General features: G+C 36.8%; 1 long non-coding RNA gene across 1 annotated transcript in view; it reads left to right on the top strand.

Moving 5' to 3' along the window:
* The window catches only part of LOC134654266 (uncharacterized), a 290,346-nt gene extending 273,334 nt beyond the window's left edge, over positions 1-17,012 (top strand). The window contains exon 3 of the long non-coding RNA XR_010097320.1: positions 16,923-17,012. This is a non-coding gene — a long non-coding RNA (uncharacterized LOC134654266). The remainder of the gene's footprint in view (positions 1-16,922) is intronic.
* The last annotated feature ends 1,161 nt before the right edge of the window (positions 17,013-18,173 follow it).

Below are 18,173 nucleotides of genomic sequence, written 5' to 3'. Positions count from 1 at the left end.
AACCCTCCTTGCTATAATTTTCTTTACCTTCTTACTTATTTTTATTAATTCATATTAAGAATATTCATATTAGCTTTTGCGTTTGACATGGCGCCGAAAAGGGTTAACTTATAATTCTTCAGTATCTATGCATTTACAAAATAACCGGCCAAGGGCGAGTCGGATTCGTCCATTAAGGGTTCTGTACAATTGGCAAAAAATCACGTTTGTTGTATGGGAGCTCCACTTAAATATTTATTTTATTCTGATTTTAGTATTTGTTATTAAACTTAACGGCACAGAAATACATCGTCTGAAAGTTTTAACTATTTGTGAGATAGATGCAGTCTGGTGACAGACAGACAGACGAACGGACAGTAGAGGTTTAGTAATTGGGTCGGTTTTAACCTTTGGGTACAAAACCCTGAAAATCAAAAATACTGAAAATGGTTTAAATGTAAACATCGGAATTACATACTCGACATAGCAGTGACGTCATCTAAACGAACGAGACAAACAGACCATTTGACAGTATGGTACTCTTTTCGACGATTGTCATTATTTGAAATTAGAATGCAGCTTTCAAATGTTTGTAAAGATATTTATTTAGCAGGAGGTATAAAACTGTTTATGTATGGTTGATTGTAAATATTACATTAGATCTTTACATGCAATTTAATTTGGTACATTAAGAGTAAATATTATTCTGTAACTTGTCATGTAAACGAACATACGTCATAAAAAGGGGCAAACTACACGGATTAAATAGTGTAAACATATTTTGGGCACATTGTGTGAAAATATAAAACTGTAATATATCACGTAAACAAGTACTTGTCACATTACATGGCAACTTATTTTAATGTAAAGATTTTTATGCAACTTTCAATTGTAAATATATCTTTGACGTCGACTGTACGTGTCTAAAAATCGATATATTGTGTGATTTAATTAATGGACGACCCTGTCCCATCCCAGCACCTCCACCATTTTGTATTATGTTCTTTTCATCGTCTATATTGTATTGTAATGTAAACTTTTATTGCAGAGAAAAAACAGTCCATATAACAAATTACAAACAGAATTAAAAATAAAATAAATATTACTCTACTACCTATATATTCTGTGTCTATAAATCTGTTGAAGAATAAACATAAACTAAGTAACATATCTTACATATCCATATGTTAAACCCTATAATGTCGTATTATATCAAATACTACGTAACGGCCGACTAACTGTAAAAACGGGCAGTATCAGCTGTATGTTCTATTCCGTTATCTATCCACATCCCTTTCGATAAAGCACCTTAAGGTTTAAATTAAAATCAAATAACCGCATTCAGTTCTGCTTTTATCCTAATAGCTGCCCTTAAATCGAATATATGTTACAATGTAAAACTAGATTTTTCGTTATTCGATTTCAAAGTCTATTTCATGGTAAATTCAGTTTATTTTTGTTTGTTGAATAATAATGAAGCTCGGATGCAAGGTGCAACAAAGTAACTATACTCTCTTATCCTTTGACTTTGAACTGTATTTACAGGTAAATACAGTTGCTTTTTGTTTAAAGTAAACTTAGAACCTAGGCCTAGGTTTCATACAATGTTGTATTAATAAGGTAAACGCGCAAATTACTGGCTGCCACGAAAGGGGGAAGGGGGGTAATTTGTATGTAACTAATTACACGGTGGTTAATGTAATTTCTAATTTCATACACGTAGCTAATACCTCGACGTAGACGAGCAATGTAGCAGGCGTGGTTCACTCCGCGATTTCGTGGCGTCGCTACAAGTACCTAAAAGCACATGCGGCCCACACCAATTTTGGTATCTAGCCATAGTGATTGCCGCGCACAGCTACGGACGCCTGCTCGCGCTTGCGCCACCTAGCGGTCATATCTGTCGTAACAGACGCGTTTTGTTAGAGAGGGAATCTTCTGTGCCCAGTACTATTATTTATTCTGTGTATGTAGGTAAGTACACAGCTTAGAAGGTAAATAAGTAAGTAAAGAAAAAAGGAAGATTCCTTTCAAAAATATAAATAATGACTTGTCAATTTAGTTGCGTTGCGTGACGTTTGATTCAACTAAGTATGTCTGGTTTGACAAGGATTGAAGTCCCAAAGGACTAAATATTTAACAGAAAGCGCATTGCATTAAATTTAACACTACACTGTATACCTATTTTAGATTTAACAGAATGTCAAGATGATTGACGATTTTCAACCGAAGATGAATTGCAAAACGCAGACTGGGTAAAAGCATGAATGTTAAAATAATAAACCACTACACCTTATAAAACAAAGTCCCCCGTCGCGTCTGTCTGTTTGTGTGTTTGTATGTTCCACTACTGTACCTATACCTACTTACCTAAGTTATGTAAACTAGACCTCGCGAACCCCCCATGGCTCCGCTATTTTATTTAATTTTTTAAAGAGAATCAAGAAAAAACCATACAATTATCGAACCTGCTCACAAAATCTCACGAGAATATTATATTGGTCGGTAGAGGACAAGATCCGGACATAGGTACAAAATATGATTAGATATGATATCTATTGGTAAAATATTTGAGACTCTCTGGAGACTCTCTCCTTTCGCCCAGTCAATCAGAGGTCATCATATACGTATGTCCGTAGGCCGTAGCAAAGATGATATCTAAATGTTGAAGTTTGATAATATTTTATCGAAAAACGAAAAGTAATAAACGAAATAGTCCATACATTATTTAGGTTTCGATTGGAGTTTCATATAAACGATTTTCCCTAGCCTATGTCCTCACGTACTCGTATGCTTATTGTAAATAATTCTTCCATTTCCTAACCAACTTCCCCGGTTTCCTTAATAAAACTGCTTTCCTTTAAATATTCATCAAAAAAGAGTAACTCCCTACCCATTACTGAGTAAATATTTACGTTGCGCCATTGACGTATAATATCTAAGGACGGGCTAATGGGGCACTAAAAATGGTACAAGTTCAGCGATGCTACTCACGAATTCCAGCCAATCGTGCAGTCTAACGCAACTAGTTGCGACCAATAGCGCGCGTAATGCAAACTCGTCATCCAATCGCGCGCGTGATGCGAACTCATCTACCAATCGCGTTGTAGCGATTTCACACCGCTGTACTGGCCCCTGTCATGCCTCATTATTATTGCCCGTAAAGCCAGTCCCTAGATATCTATGTCAATGCGTTGCGCATTTCTGGAATTACTGCGGCTCAGCTGCTCTTATCTACCCGGAGACGCAATGACTTGGATCTGGGGGATGGGTGCCGGTAGGGAATGTAGGGATGTTCTGTGGGAATGTTCCTAGGAATGTATTCCAGAGATAGATAGATAGATATATAGAATACTCTTTATTGGCACACCTCAGTAAAAAATAACAAAAGAAAAGAACAATTGATTAAAAGTAGATCACCCTAATTATTAAATTGTACAACGGGACTTAATTGCGTATTCAAGTGTTAAGATTTACTTCCGACGTTTCGACGACAGCGTTGCCCCCGTGGTCTCGGAGAAGACTGGCTAAAGTTGACATGAACATCTGAGTTTTTCGAACTACCCGCACTTGGTCTTGTTTATCAGCTTGAAAATCGGTTATTTAAATAAGTGTTAAAATCGTGAAAGTTTAAATCAGTATCATCCTAATTATAAGATGGATCATATAAAAAACTCCCAGTTACCGCACATAGGAGAACGCGACGGCTTGAGCCCCCCCGGTCCTGGGTATTCCCGGGAAATTAAGAAACGGGAATTCCTGGGACCATTCCCGGGACGTTCAAGCCTCTCCAAAGTCTAAGCCCCTTCTAAACAATTTTTTTTGCCACTAACTATCCCGGAACATTCCCGTGAGCGGAACATCCCTATCTCGGGATTGCGGGATTATGGCGGGTACGGTTAAGCAGCTGATTATTAAGAGCAATGGTGTGCAGGTAACTTTGTGTTGTTTTGGAGAATTTTCTTACGATGTTGTGAACGCTACTGTTTTGATTTTTGAGAATTGTGAGATGTGTTTTGACTTGATAATCTTGATATTGTATTCATTTAAGCCAGCGGTCGGCAACCTTTTAGCAACCAAGGGCCACATAGTAGTTAACGAAGTTGACGCGGGCCGCACTTTGTTAATATTTATGACTAGACTAGACATTGTCGTTTGTCAATATTACATACAAAATAGCCAGGGAGGCTCGCGGGCCGCAAGTGACAGGTTCACGGGCCACATGCGGCCCGCGGGCCGCGGGTTGCCGCCCGCTGGTTTAAGCCAAGACATGGAATATCTTCAGACCAAATATAAAGTTCCCATCGTTTGGTCACTATTTTGAAAATAAAACTCTTGTCTTATGCTGTCGACCGAAAGAAAGTTATCTTATTATGAGTTGCACTTAGACAGGTACCGTTCGGATTCAGACTACGCCAGCATTAGTACAGTAATTATGTCACGCTGCAATACTGCTGCAGTAATGCAGCCGACTTCATTGCTGCAAGAAACGTCTAAGTCGTCATTTCATCGAGAACATTTTATCATGGAGTACTTACTAATTTGATAAGTATGGAGATATTGGAGATAGAGTCTTTGCGGAAAGAATTAAGAGTCGTAGAATGTATTGGCCTGGGTCCCATACCTACATTTCACGACTCTTCTCTTTCCGCACAGACTCTAGTTTGAGGCCCGGGAAAGTACATCGGGGTAGTTTTTAGGGTTCCGTACCCAAAGGGTAAAAACGGGACCCTATTACTAAGACTCCGCTGTCCGTCCGTCCGTCCGTCCGTCTGTCACCAGGATGTATCTCACGAACCGTGATAGCTAGACAGTTGAAATTTTCACAGATGATGTATTTCTGTTGCCGCTATAACAACAAATACTAAAAACGGATTAAAATTAAGATTTAAGTGGGGCTCCCATACAACAAACGTGATTTTTGACCGAAGTTAAGCAACGTCGGGCGGGGTCATTACCTGGATGGGTGACCGTTTTTTTGCTTGTTTTGCTCTATTTTTTGTTGATGGTGCGGAACCCTCCGTGCGCGAGTTCGGCTTGCACTTGGCCGGTTTTATCAATCACTATCATCATTCAACGCAGACGAAGTCGCACAAGCTAATAGTGAAATAATAATTTGATTTGATTCTTAGTTATGCCTGCTTTTAACATCTGTAATGTCACAAATTATTGATAGCATGAATAATTTCATTCAGAAACATAAAATAGGATACCAATTGGCATTGAAAGACAACAAATTGATATAATATTTCATGAACACTCGAGGCCCGTAATATATCTTCTGTAATTGTCGATGACGTGTCATTTGCAAAGAAACACAATAAATAATATACTATACAGCTACAATATGCAGGCCGATTAATAAATGACATGTATGGCTATTTAAGGTGCAGTAGGTTCAGAAAGCAGAGTTTTTGAAAAATCTTAGCAGTTTCTAGATCACAATACGGTTTCCAAAAATTAAACAGGAATCTTGAGCCCTTTCTCTATTAATTTCATCGATTCGAAACCTGATTTCTTTACTTACGCTCGGTAGAAAAAAAATCACGAACACAGGTCTAAAACGCACCTTAATATTTGTAACTTTTTTGCAGAATAGCTAATAACATTGAAATAAAAAAAAACTTGTCCAAACAAAACAATATAAAAATTCAAACCTTATTAATTCAAACTAAATTAATTCCCACATTGTAATATTAAAAACCTTCTTTAAAACCAGTGTGAGCAAACTCGTTTTAGTATTAAGTACACTCTCCGTGACGTCCGGTAGGGTGTCCCCGCCTTAACAGGTACATAAAATGATCAGCGATTAATTTGCAGCTCGATATAAATCCGACAAAAAACAGATGGCAAGTACGGTCGGATTTCAATCCTGGGTTCAGTCAAATAGATAGACAGATAGATGTTTGTTTGTTGCTATTATAACAGTACAACACACAATATGTTTTGGCAAAAAAAAAGCCAAACACACAACAAAAAACAACAACAACAACACCTCTTTTTCTTCTTTTCTCTTTCTTTTTTTCCTTTTTTTTCTTTTCTTTCTTTATTTCTTTTTTTTTCTTTTTTTGTCAACCTCCGTTTGTCAACAGACTGTTGACAAACAGAGGTTAGGTACAACAGTTTCTTGTTGACGATAACATAACCATAATCATATACGATACGATACGCCACACCAGCCTCGCTATTCCTGACCCCTGAAAATTAGGCATCGGTTATTTTATCGCACGGTAAGATTAAAAGATTATTTATAATGGTCGGTATTAGGTACCATTAAAATTAAAGTCATGCTCATACTCATTCAGTAATTTCGCCCTGAAAAGCCTTTTAGTACATATTATACGCTAATTTTAGCTTTAGTAACTATATTTTAGGTTCAGGTTTTAGGTTTTTATATTTCCCCGTGGAACCCGGCCGCGGAACCGGTCTGCTACCGGTTATGGCTACCGGCGCCCGCGCAGTATTCACGCTGGGAGAGAAACCCGGCTTGCAACTATGTTAATACTGTATGGCCTAGGCATATAGAATGACCAAGCAATGCTTCTAAAATGAAAAGAAATTGTTTTTTTTTTCAGAATACAACCCTTCCAAAAACCCAATAACCCTCAACGAACAAGAGATGTGTAGTTTCTGTTAATTATGAAGGTTTACGAAAATATCATACGTCATACGTTTTAGTAATAAGTTTTTTTAGGACATACGGTGAAATTGCGCCTATAGTGCACAGAATAGGAAACTCTAGGTACTATCATTGAGGTATATAACAAGAGACGACATCTCGAACAAAATGTTTCCGCACCTCAGAGAAGTGTATGCATGCATGCGAAGCCGAAAATTGTTAATAAAGACGCCACGAGTATTTTTTGACTCAGTTAAACAACGTTGCATACAATACTTTTTCTACGACCAAACATTTACTTTGAAAACTAAATAATAGTAAATCAACTGTTATTCCAGTGCTTACCGGTGAAATGTTATTCCATCCCTTTTATTATATTTTCTTGTGCTATTGTTGCAACTTTTTAACACGCACGAAGGAATTTTTTAATTTTTAATTTTTTTTAATATTTTCTGTACATGTGTGGCATCTTGTCAGTGGTCGGTGACGTACTAAAAGCAAAGAAGTGCATGCACTTCTCTGAGGTGCGGAAACATTTTGTTCGAGATGTAGTCTCTTGTTATATATCTCAATGGGTACTATAAGTCTAGTCGCCATCAGAAATATCCGAGCGGCCTACTACGCGCTTACAAATATCTGAACACGCCTCTATTGTCAGGGCGTTAGATCGTTGTAGTATTTAGGTAATATATAAATATATGTGTTGCAAATGTATGTACACCTGAAAAGGTAAAGTCTCAGTGTAAGAGTGTAACGAATGTGTAAGTAATTGTATTTTAGACCTCCAATGTAACCTGATTCTTATATACAATAAAACTTTGAACTTTGATATTGTGAACACCTTGGCTGCTGCGATATATGTGATGGCGACTGTACAACAAATTTTATCGAAATCTGAATCAAAAGGACTCTACAACATTATGAAAATCGGCCCAAAAACACCGTATAGGGTGTCCTCACGTATTAAATTCAGGGGTAGTTCTACACAAAAACTGTTAATTATGAAGGTTTGGGAGCCGGGGCGTACGCACTGCCGTAGTTATCGTATCTCAGACGTACACTTATCGTAAATAAGGGCCGAAATGCGTTGGGTTCCGTGACTGCGCGATATAAAAGGGTCTTAATGAATATTAACAAAGATTTTATCATGTCATAATTATGTGGAATGATATATGGTTAGCTTTCCCGAAGGAAAAAGGTTTTCTCTTGTGCAATGGTGATATATTTTTATGGTTTTCGATATGAAACCCAGCAAATATCTGTGAATATAAAGAATCTATACTACTATACTAGGTACTATCGATCTATATTATAGATCGATAGTGAAATGAATGGATATACAATCTTTACGTCACCTTCATCCATAAAAAAATATATTTAAATCTCTGGTGTTGCAGGTGTTCATGGGTGACGGTAATTGCTTACCATCAGGCGATTCGCCTACTCGTTTGCCTCCTATATCATAAAAAAATCCTTCTTAAATTACTTGATGAGGATAAAAATTTTGTGTTGACTTTTTGTCTTCTTTTAGTTTTTATTTTAACTTTTATTCGTTTTTTTATGATGGAAACTTTGAAGGGTGCTTTTTTAGGAAAAATAATTATGAATTTGAGCCGATTAAACAAAACATGAGCTCATTATTTTTCATGTTTTCATACATAATCAAACATTATATAGCAAATTTGCTCGAACAAAACTCTCTTAGCGCCACTTGCACCATTACCCTAACCCGGGATTAATCGGTTAAACCTGGAGTTACCATGGTTACCAGTACAATTTGACACTGGGTTAACGGTTTAACCGCTTAACCCCGGGTTAATGGAATGGTGCAAGTGGCGCACCGGAGGACAATTTATGTTGGGTACTTTTCCCTATTTTAAACTCTTAATTTCAAATGCCCGCGGGACCCCATTTCTGAAAGCCTGTTAACTCCCAACAGTCCCAACCGGTATTCCCCGTCCCGCTCTCTCAACTTAGTGTCAGACAGAGACAGAAACCGGTCCAACCAGAAGGATAAGCTGTTTCTTTTTAAAGCACGGATGCGAGGTTTTTGAGACGAGCCTTTAGTACAGGTGAATAAAATTGCTGTTTAGATAAGCAGCTTAATATGCGTTATCTATATATATTATTATTATTATTATATATATATAAATGCAAGTGTCCTGACTGACTGACTGACTGACTGACTGACTGACTGATTCATCAACGCAGAGCCGAAACTACAAAAGCTAGAAAGTTGAAATTTGCACACTAGGTTGAATTTATAAAGTGTACAAGAGATAAGAAGCGATTTTGAAAAATTCAACCCCTAAGGGGGTTAAAAAGGGGATGAAAGGTTGTATGGGGTGCAAGTTTTATTTTAAGCTAGGAATTTGAAACTTTGTAAAAATGTACTATATTAAAAAACAAGAAAACTAATTTCTGCGTTTTCGAAAATTCATCCCCCAAGGTGGTGAAAAAGGGGTTGAAAGTTTGTATGGAGATCAAATATTTTTGTGAGTGTTGGACTTGAAACTTTGTATATGGGGATATTATTATAAGACGGGAAAAGTAATTTCAGCGTTTTTGAAAATTCATCCCCTAACAGGGTTAAAAAGGGGTTGAAAGTTTGAATCCATTACAAATGCTTTGAAACTTCTTAGAAAGACATAATAGCCGATGACAAAAAAAAAGGAATTGCGACGTTTTAGGTAATTCAACCCCTAAGGGGGTAAAAAGGGGATGAAACTTTGTCCTGGGGTGCAAATTTTATTTTAAGCTAGGACCTTGAAACTTCGTAAAAAGGTATTAAATTAAAAAACAAGAAAACTAATTTCTGCGTTTTCGAAAATTCATCCTCCAAGGTGGTGAATAAGGGGTTGAAAGTTTGTATGGAGATCAAATATTTTTGTGAGTGTTGGACTTGAAACTTTGTATATGGGGATATTATTATAAGACGGGAAAAGTAATTTCAGCGTTTTTGAAAATTCATCCCCCAAGGTGGTGAAAAAGGGGTTGAAAGTTTGTATGGAGATCAAATATTTTTGTGAGTGTTGGACTTGAAACTTTGTATATGGGGATATTATTATAAGACGGGAAAAGTAATTTCAGCGTTTTTGAAAATTCATCCCCCAAGGTGGTGAAAAGGGGTTGAAAGTTTGTATGGAGATCAAATATTTTTGTGAGTGTTGGACTTGAAACTTTGTATATGGGGATATTATTATAAGACGGGAAAAGTAATTTCAGCGTTTTTGAAAATTCATCCCCCAAGGTGGTGAAAAAGGGGTTGAAAGTTTGTATGGAGATCAAATATTTTTGTGAGTGTTGGACTTGAAACTTTGTATATGGGGATATTATTATAAGACGGGAAAAGTAATTTCAGCGTTTTTGAAAATTCATCCCCCAAGGTGGTGAAAAGGGGTTGAAAGTTTGTATGGAGATCAAATATTTTTGTGAGTGTTGGACTTGAAACTTTGTATATGGGGATATTATTATAAGACGGGAAAAGTAATTTCAGCGTTTTTGAAAATTCATCCCCTAACAGGGTTAAAAAGGGGTTGAAAGTTTGAATCCATTACAAATGCTTTGAAACTTCTTAGAAAGACATAATAGCCGATGACAAAAAACAGGAATTGCGACGTTTTAGGTAATTCAACCCCTAAGGGGGTAAAAAAGGGGATGAAACTTTGACCTGGGGTGCAAATTTTATTTTAAGCTAGGACCTTAAAACTTCGTAAAAAGGTATTAAATTAAAAAAAAACAAGAAAACTAATTTCAGCGTTTTTAAAACTTCATCCCCCGAGGTGGTAAAAACGGGGTTGAAATTTTGTACGGAGATCAGATATTTTTGAGAGTGCGGGACTTGAATCTTTGTATTTGAGGATATTATTAGAAGACAGGAAAGGTTATTTCAGCGTTTTGTAAAATTCATCCCCTCATTTAAAAGGGGGTTGAAAGTTTGTATGGAGTTCAAATTTTATTTTAAATTAAGAACTTGAAACTTCGTAAAAATATATGTTATTAAAATACAAGAAAACTAATTTCAGCGTTTTTGAATTATCATCTCCTAAGGTGGTAAAAAGGGGGTTGAAAGTTTGTATGGATATCAAACATTTTTTCGAACGTGGGACTTGAATCTTTGTATTTCGGGATATTATTAAAATACAGGAAAAATAATTTCAGCGTTTTGTAAAATTCATCCCCCAACAGGGTTAAAAAGGGGTTGAAAGTTTTAATCCATTACAAATGCTTTGAAACTTCTTAGAAAGGCATAATAGCCGATTACAAAAAAAAGTAATTGCTACGTTTTTGGAAATTCAACCCCTAAAAGAGGATGAAACTTCGTCTTAGGGTGCAAATTTTATTTTAAGCATGGAACTTGAAACTTTGTAAAAAGGTATTAAATTAAGATACAAGAAAACTAATTTCAGCGTTTTTGAAAATTCATCCCCTAAGGTGGTGAAAAAGGGGTTGAAAGTTTGTATGGATATCAAACATTTTTTCGAACGTGGGACTTGAATCTTTGTATTTCGGGATATTATTAAAATACAGGAAAAATAATTTCAGCGTTTTGTAAAATTCATCCCCCAACAGGGTTAAAAAGGGGTTGAAAGTTTTAATCCATTACAAATGCTTTGAAACTTCTTAGAAAGGCATAATAGCCGATTACAAAAAAAAGTAATTGCTACGTTTTTGGAAATTCAACCCCTAAAAGAGGATGAAACTTCGTCTTAGGGTGCAAATTTTATTTTAAGCATGGAACTTGAAACTTTGTAAAAAGGTATTAAATTAAGATACAAGAAAACTAATTTCAGCGTTTTTGAAAATTCATCCCCTAAGGTGGTGAAAAAGGGGTTGGAAGTTTGTATGGATATCAAACATTTTTTCGAATGCGCGACTTGAATCTTTCTATTTTGGGATATTATTAGAAGACAGGAAAAGTTATTTTAGCGTTTTGTAAAATTCATCCCCTAACAGGGTTAAAACAGGGTGAAAGTTTGTATAGGGTTTAAATTTTATTTAAAGCTACAAACTTGAAACTTCGTAAAAATGTATTTTGTCAAAAGAGAAGAAAACTAATTTCAGAGATTTTGATAATTCATCCCCCGAGGTGGTGAAAAAGGGGTTGAAAATTTGTTTGGAGGCCAAACATTTTTTTGAGTGCGGGACTTGAATCGTTGTATAAAGGCATATTATTAGAATACAAGAAAAATAATTTCAGCTTTTAAAAAATCATCCCCTAAAATGATTAAAAAGGGGTTGAAAGTTTGTATAGGGTTCAAATTTTATTTAAAGCTAGGAACTTCAAACTTTGTAAATAGGTAGTTAGGTAGTAGGTTTTATTAAATAGAGGACATGAAAATCTTCTAAGGGGGTTTAGAGGGATTATAACGAGGACAATTTTATTCAGTTAGGGGCTTGAAACTTCGTAGGTTGTGAAAGACAAAGTCTCATTCGTTGTATAATATTAATAATTAACAAATGATTAACCGTCCTACCGCAATCTCTTGCTGCACAATGTTCTAAGCTAATGTAGAATATATAACCACCAATATACAAATCCACGCGTACGAAGTCGCGGGCAACAGCTAGTTTAATCATAATTATGTTTTAAGGTTTAAAGGAGATTCACTTTTATGTTTGTTTTAACTACCTCTGATGATGATGATGATCCTTTTGGCGACCACTTCGGCTCCTAGTCGCAAGTACGAGTAGGAAGACAACCTTCAGATATGCCACATGGTTTGGCTGACGCGGTGACTCGGCAAGGTTAGGTGGATGGCCCAGGGACTACCTCTAGGCACTGGTGGCTGGGTAGCCTAAACAAAGGTCCATGGCGTTACTTACGTAAGCTGAAGACGCCGCGTTGATTCCAATCCGTGGGTTCAGCAAGAAAATAAATGGATCAGAATGGAAGAGAATGGTTCGAATTCAGATTATACCTCATCATCCTCTTCGCGTTGTCCCGGCATTTTGCCCGGCATGTTATGAAAGCGACTGCCATCTGACCTTCCAACCCATAGGGTAAACTAGGCCTTATTGGGATTAGTCCGGTTTCCTCACGGTGTTTTTCGTCACCGTAAAGCGACTGGTATTAAATATCAAATGATTAACCTATCAGCATTATTGCAACAGTAGTTCTTTTGCTATAAAATACCCAATATCCTGTCAGTAGGGTGCCAAAGGCCAATCCCAATTTCGGGCGAATGCCTCCGAAAGGTGGATGAGGGCCCTCGGCGTGTAGAGGGTTAACAAGCCACATTGTTACTTCGAGTGTACTTGGCGCAATCTTGTACAGTCGACTTCGTTTACGGCGAATTGATTTTTCAGGATAGGGAAAGATATAAAATATAAATAGATGACTCACGCTAGACCGGGCCGTGGCGATCGACACGTCATTTTCTATGACGGCTGATCGGTGATCACGTGGTGCTATCCATAGAAAACGCAGCGCTGGAAGCTCGGGCCCGGCCCCGGCCCGGTGTAGCGAGGGAGGCATATTTTGACCTTTGGCGTCTTTGGCGACGAGTGTTGTCGAAAATAAAATGGGTTATTTAAAATTATTATTTTCAACATTTACTTATTATCCCGGTTCTGTAGCTATAGTAGCTTAAAGGAAATACCTGTAGGTACCTACTTTTTTCTTAATACCACATCGGTGGCAAACAAGCATACGGCCTGATTGTAAGCAGTCACCGTAGCCTATGGACGCCTGCAACTCCAGAGGTGTTACATGCGCGTTGCCGACCTTTTAAAAACCTGTACACTCCTTTTTTGAAGAAGCCCCATACTGTAGACACTGTAGACCCACGGGAAAACCACAGCCGAAGCGGCCGCGGGAGGAAACCTACTTTAGTATTTTACGAATGGCGATAACATTGGGCTTCACATTTCTGTTTTTGTGCTAGTTTACGCCATTTTCCTAACAAAATCCTAATAAAGCAATTTCTCAATACCTAATACATTTCATGATTTCACCTTTTCCGCAGTTACAAACTCGCTACACAATTTGTAGTTTCGTGCAAGTTGGCGGACTCAATCAAAACTCGGAGCCTTCAGACAACGGTTCTTTCGCAACTAATCTAGTTAAAGTAACTGGATAAGTTAGATGGACGTAGTTAACCCTTTGCCTGCCGACGCTATTATAAGTTGGTACGTAAAAATTGGTCAAGGGAGATAGTTGTGATGAGGAAAGATAGTACATATAGTGATAGCTTTTGTCCATCATATTATGAAAATCTGATGTTCAATAGTGACATTTGGACACTTTGTTACTTCAAAGTCGGTGCAAAACCGGAAAGTGGGAAGAAGGGAAGTAAATTGTAGGAAATAGAGTTGATTTTGCGTTGTTTGAAAATTGAACGAAACAAAGCAAAAGCGAGTCTGTTCCTGAACTGAATAGGGCCTTAGGAGGATATCCCTACAAATATTTAAATTTATGTGACGTCCGTTTGTTTTAAACCGCTTCATCAATAAAGATGAAATTCATTTGGGTATATATACGCGATAGAAGTAATAGAACTCGCCAATTTGAGTTAGTTTTATACTTGTATGGGAAATTTATGTTGGCGTTTTTTTATCAATAGATTTCGATAAAATTTTGTGGATAGATAGATTTCCCTATTTTGTAAAGTATAAGCGCAACTTCATCATATTACCTATTTTCATAACCAGTATTTTCTTATCTCAACGTAAAATTTTCCCAGCACGACCAGCCAAATAATATCCAAAAACTCCAGCAAAAATTTGACATCAAAATAAAAATCAGCCTACTTACCTTTTATCACGAAAACCATAATTCCATAGATTCAAAAATAGCGTTTTGAGGAATTAATTCCCAGCACGCTGAAATCGTTTTAATTTTATTTACTTAATCTTAAATGCGCGTAATTCGAGTTTGCTCGATCCCAGGGGGTGTGCAATTAATTCTTCGAAAAAAATTAATTTGATTGGCCTAGAAGTTGCGGGCAGCAGACGTATTATGGATGGCTTTATACCCGTGATAAAATAACTGTCACTTATTAACACCGCAGGATAGAAAGTGACGGATACCGTTTTATCACGCTGTCACGTAGAACAAGAACGACCATCATATCATTCATATCCGTACAGAAAGTAATCATAGAAATAAAAACAGAGTTAAGGTTATGTTTGTTGTTTGTTCGTATTTAATATTGTTAATAAAATATAGAATGAAGCCCGACCTCGACGGAGCGGAAGCGAACACGGCAGCGGAAAGCGGAAATGCTATAACAATAAATATACTGCCTTATAACAAGGAACGGTGGAGTGAATAATGAAATCAGTTACCTATATATTGTTCTCAACCAAAAGGGTACTTATTATAGGTAATCAATAAAGCGCTATTTCCATATAGGTAACTATACCTTTTATTTGAAATCAACCTTATCGGCAACCAAACAAAGTGGTACCTACCTTTTGGTTGAAAAAGTCAATTGTCCGTTTATTCCGACTGGATTTTACAAGTATTTAGCAAGGTAACACCAGAGGGGTTGCAAGTGTGTTGGCGGCCTTTAAGATGGAAGCTTTATGTAGTTAGCGTCTTATTGACGATAACGACAAAGTTATACAATTCAATACAAGCATAAAAAAAACAATACAAGCAATTATGTTCAAGGCGCAAAGCAATGTTGCTGTTCTCTTCGTGCTAATAGTGATCTCTAGCAAGCGAAAGACTTCAACAAAGAACCACGAGCGAAGAGAGTAATTTAAAAAGTTCTCCGCTCTGTATTCTGCGCCAATTATCAGTTTTCCTTTAACAGAAATAGAAACAAAAAGCTATAATTTGGTGATGTAAGTCACGCGTACATGTACAAGTATTATGGTAATGTCCATAATGTATGCCGGACAGAAAAAAACGCGTAAGGCGGTGGCAAAACAACTTGCTAGGGTTGACGATCGTGTTTGAAATGTATTAAATAAAAATAAAAAAACAATTCGATATTAAAATAAATGCCTACAAGTACTACCTTTCCATGACCTTATCCTTAGATAAACATCAGGTCAAAGTTTTGTGGACAACTTGACTCATCGTGGAAACCTCCAACCATGTCCTAAATAAATACAATGTTACCACTTACAAATACACAAAGTAAAAACACTTGATGATAATTATGTTTCGTATTCATACATCGTAAAAGGCAGAGCATATATCATAAACAGATACAGGATGTAGATTGGAGATGTATTTAATAATATCTTTCACAAAAATAAGACAGTAGGCCATACAGCGAAATAGGAACAGGCCAATTTCTTCAACCAAAAACGTCACTTCATAACGGAAACAGATTGAATAACTAAAATTCGAATTGACCTGCCTTTTTCTGCCTTTCTGTCGATCGAGTATGCAAGAGCGATAGAGAGGCAGATAACGTCTTTCGATGTTTCGTGTGTGGGTGGCCGCTCCCGCCTGGTAGGCCCTTTGACATTATCTTATTAATTTGGTGTGCAAAATATTATTGCGGGTAATGCGGGTGACTGTACTTTTTGAATCATATTTTTTTATTTGTGTCTTAAAATAAGACTTAGTTGTAGGAATAAACTATACGGCCTGATTATGATTCATCCCTTTTTTATTACGACGATAATGACCATAAAATAAAACCCAAAAAAACATGCAAATATCAAACGCCAATTAAAGTTATTTCTACACGTTTATAATATTAAACTTTCATCGCATCCCTGCATATAATCCAATTTGTAAAAAACAATTTCAAGTCAAAAAACAACGCGGTGATGACCCTGTTTGACCAGGGACAAGCCTCCAAACACGACCGGTTATTCGAGTTGCTTGCTGCCAAAGCTAACTTGCCAACCTATTAACTCCATGTTTCCTTCAATAAAAACCCAACCTTGGGACTTTAATATAAAGTTCATATTTGCTTAACGCCCGAAGTAGTCTTAAGATGTTTTTCGATAAGTGAAAATCGAATGTATTCGTTTCTTTTTGACTTGATAATATTGTATTAAGCTATCTCGCTCGGAACAGGCTGCTAAGCCAGTTTTCACATCGGAAGAGTATCATTTGTATGTTGACTTAGCTGTATGTATGGAACATTGTAAGTTAATATCGATGTTTATTTGAAGCAGTCGTTTTTGTATGAGAAATTGAACCTCATTTTGTCGGAAGATGTCCACTACCGAACCGAGGGGAACCAAAGGATTACCACAACGACCGTGCGGTATCAGAATTTGGCTGAGCGTACAAAATATTCTATAAATATATATAATTTTTTATGGAGCTACGCTACGGAGGCTTCCTCCCCTTAATGAAAAAAGCGGCCAAGTGCGAGTCGGACTCGCCCATGAAGGGTTCCGTATTTAGGGGATTTATGACGTATTAAAAAAAAACTACTTACTAGATCTCGTTCAAACCAATTTTCGGTGGAAGTTTGCATAGTAATGTACATCATATATTTTTTTCATGTATTTAGGGGATTTATGACGTATTAAAAAAAAACTACTTACTAGATCTCGTTCAAACCAATTTTCGGTGGAAGTTTGCATGGTAATGTACATCATATATTTTTTTTAGATTTATCATTATCTTATTAGTTTTACCCCCCCCCCCCCCCCCCCTGTAACTTCACACATTTTACCACTTTGGAAGTGTCTCTCGCGCAAACTATTCAGTTTAAAAAAAAATGATATTAGAAACCTCAATATAGTTTTTGAAGACCTATCCATAGATAGCCCGCACGTATGGGTTTGATGAAAAAAAAAATTTTGAGTTTAAGTTCTAAGTATGGGGAACCCCCAAAATTTATGTAAAAAATGTTAACAGGTTTCATCGTTGACCAAATTAGAATCGGTACACCATTTGCTAAAACTGTGAATGAATCAAATAGTTATTGGATAACTTCTTAAATATCTAATACCTATAAGAGCTTGGTTAAAAAAAAGTAAGAACTAAGGAGGCTAAGACCTGATCTGATTACTGAAATATACTGCCGCAAATATCAAAATCGTATTAGTTGCTGCCGGAAGGTTGTCTGAAAGAGATCGCTTTTTAGCGATAAGACCGCGGTTGTTTACCTCTGCTTGTGTTCCTTTTTTTTTTTGTATCGTTTTCTTTTGTTGAGGTGTGCAATAAAGAGTACTAAATTTGTATTGTATTCTACATATTGTACCTATGTTTGACATTTGCGGCAGCAATGCGGTCGGTATTTAATATCGCACTGCATATTGCTGCAGTCTCAGTGTCGTTTCCCGCAAATCTCTCTTGTCAGGCCTGTGGTATACACGTCTGCCTCGCATCGGTCTATTCAGCCACCAAAAGCGGTGTTTATCCGGTGTTACACCATAAATCGTCTGCAATAAACGCAAAGGCCAATGATGATGATGATGATCGCTGCAGTAATGCTGGCGTAGCCTTCCCGCTTCCGAATGGGCGCTTTATTATTAATTTCAAAATGTTTGTTGAATATAATCACGGCGGCAAAACGAAACTCATAAAAATAACAATGATTGATGACAGACCTATTAAACGACGGATGTTACAAGGATAACATAATTATGTGATACAATAATAGCTATATGGCGGCTCTGCTACTCTTTATAAAATATTTATATGTAT

The sequence above is a fragment of the Cydia amplana genome, chromosome 14 (genome assembly GCF_948474715.1).
Source record: "Cydia amplana chromosome 14, ilCydAmpl1.1, whole genome shotgun sequence".
Lineage (NCBI taxonomy): Eukaryota > Metazoa > Arthropoda > Insecta > Lepidoptera > Tortricidae > Cydia > Cydia amplana.
The sequence above is the reverse complement of the archived record's forward strand: the minus strand, read 5'-3'. Positions and strand labels throughout refer to the sequence as shown.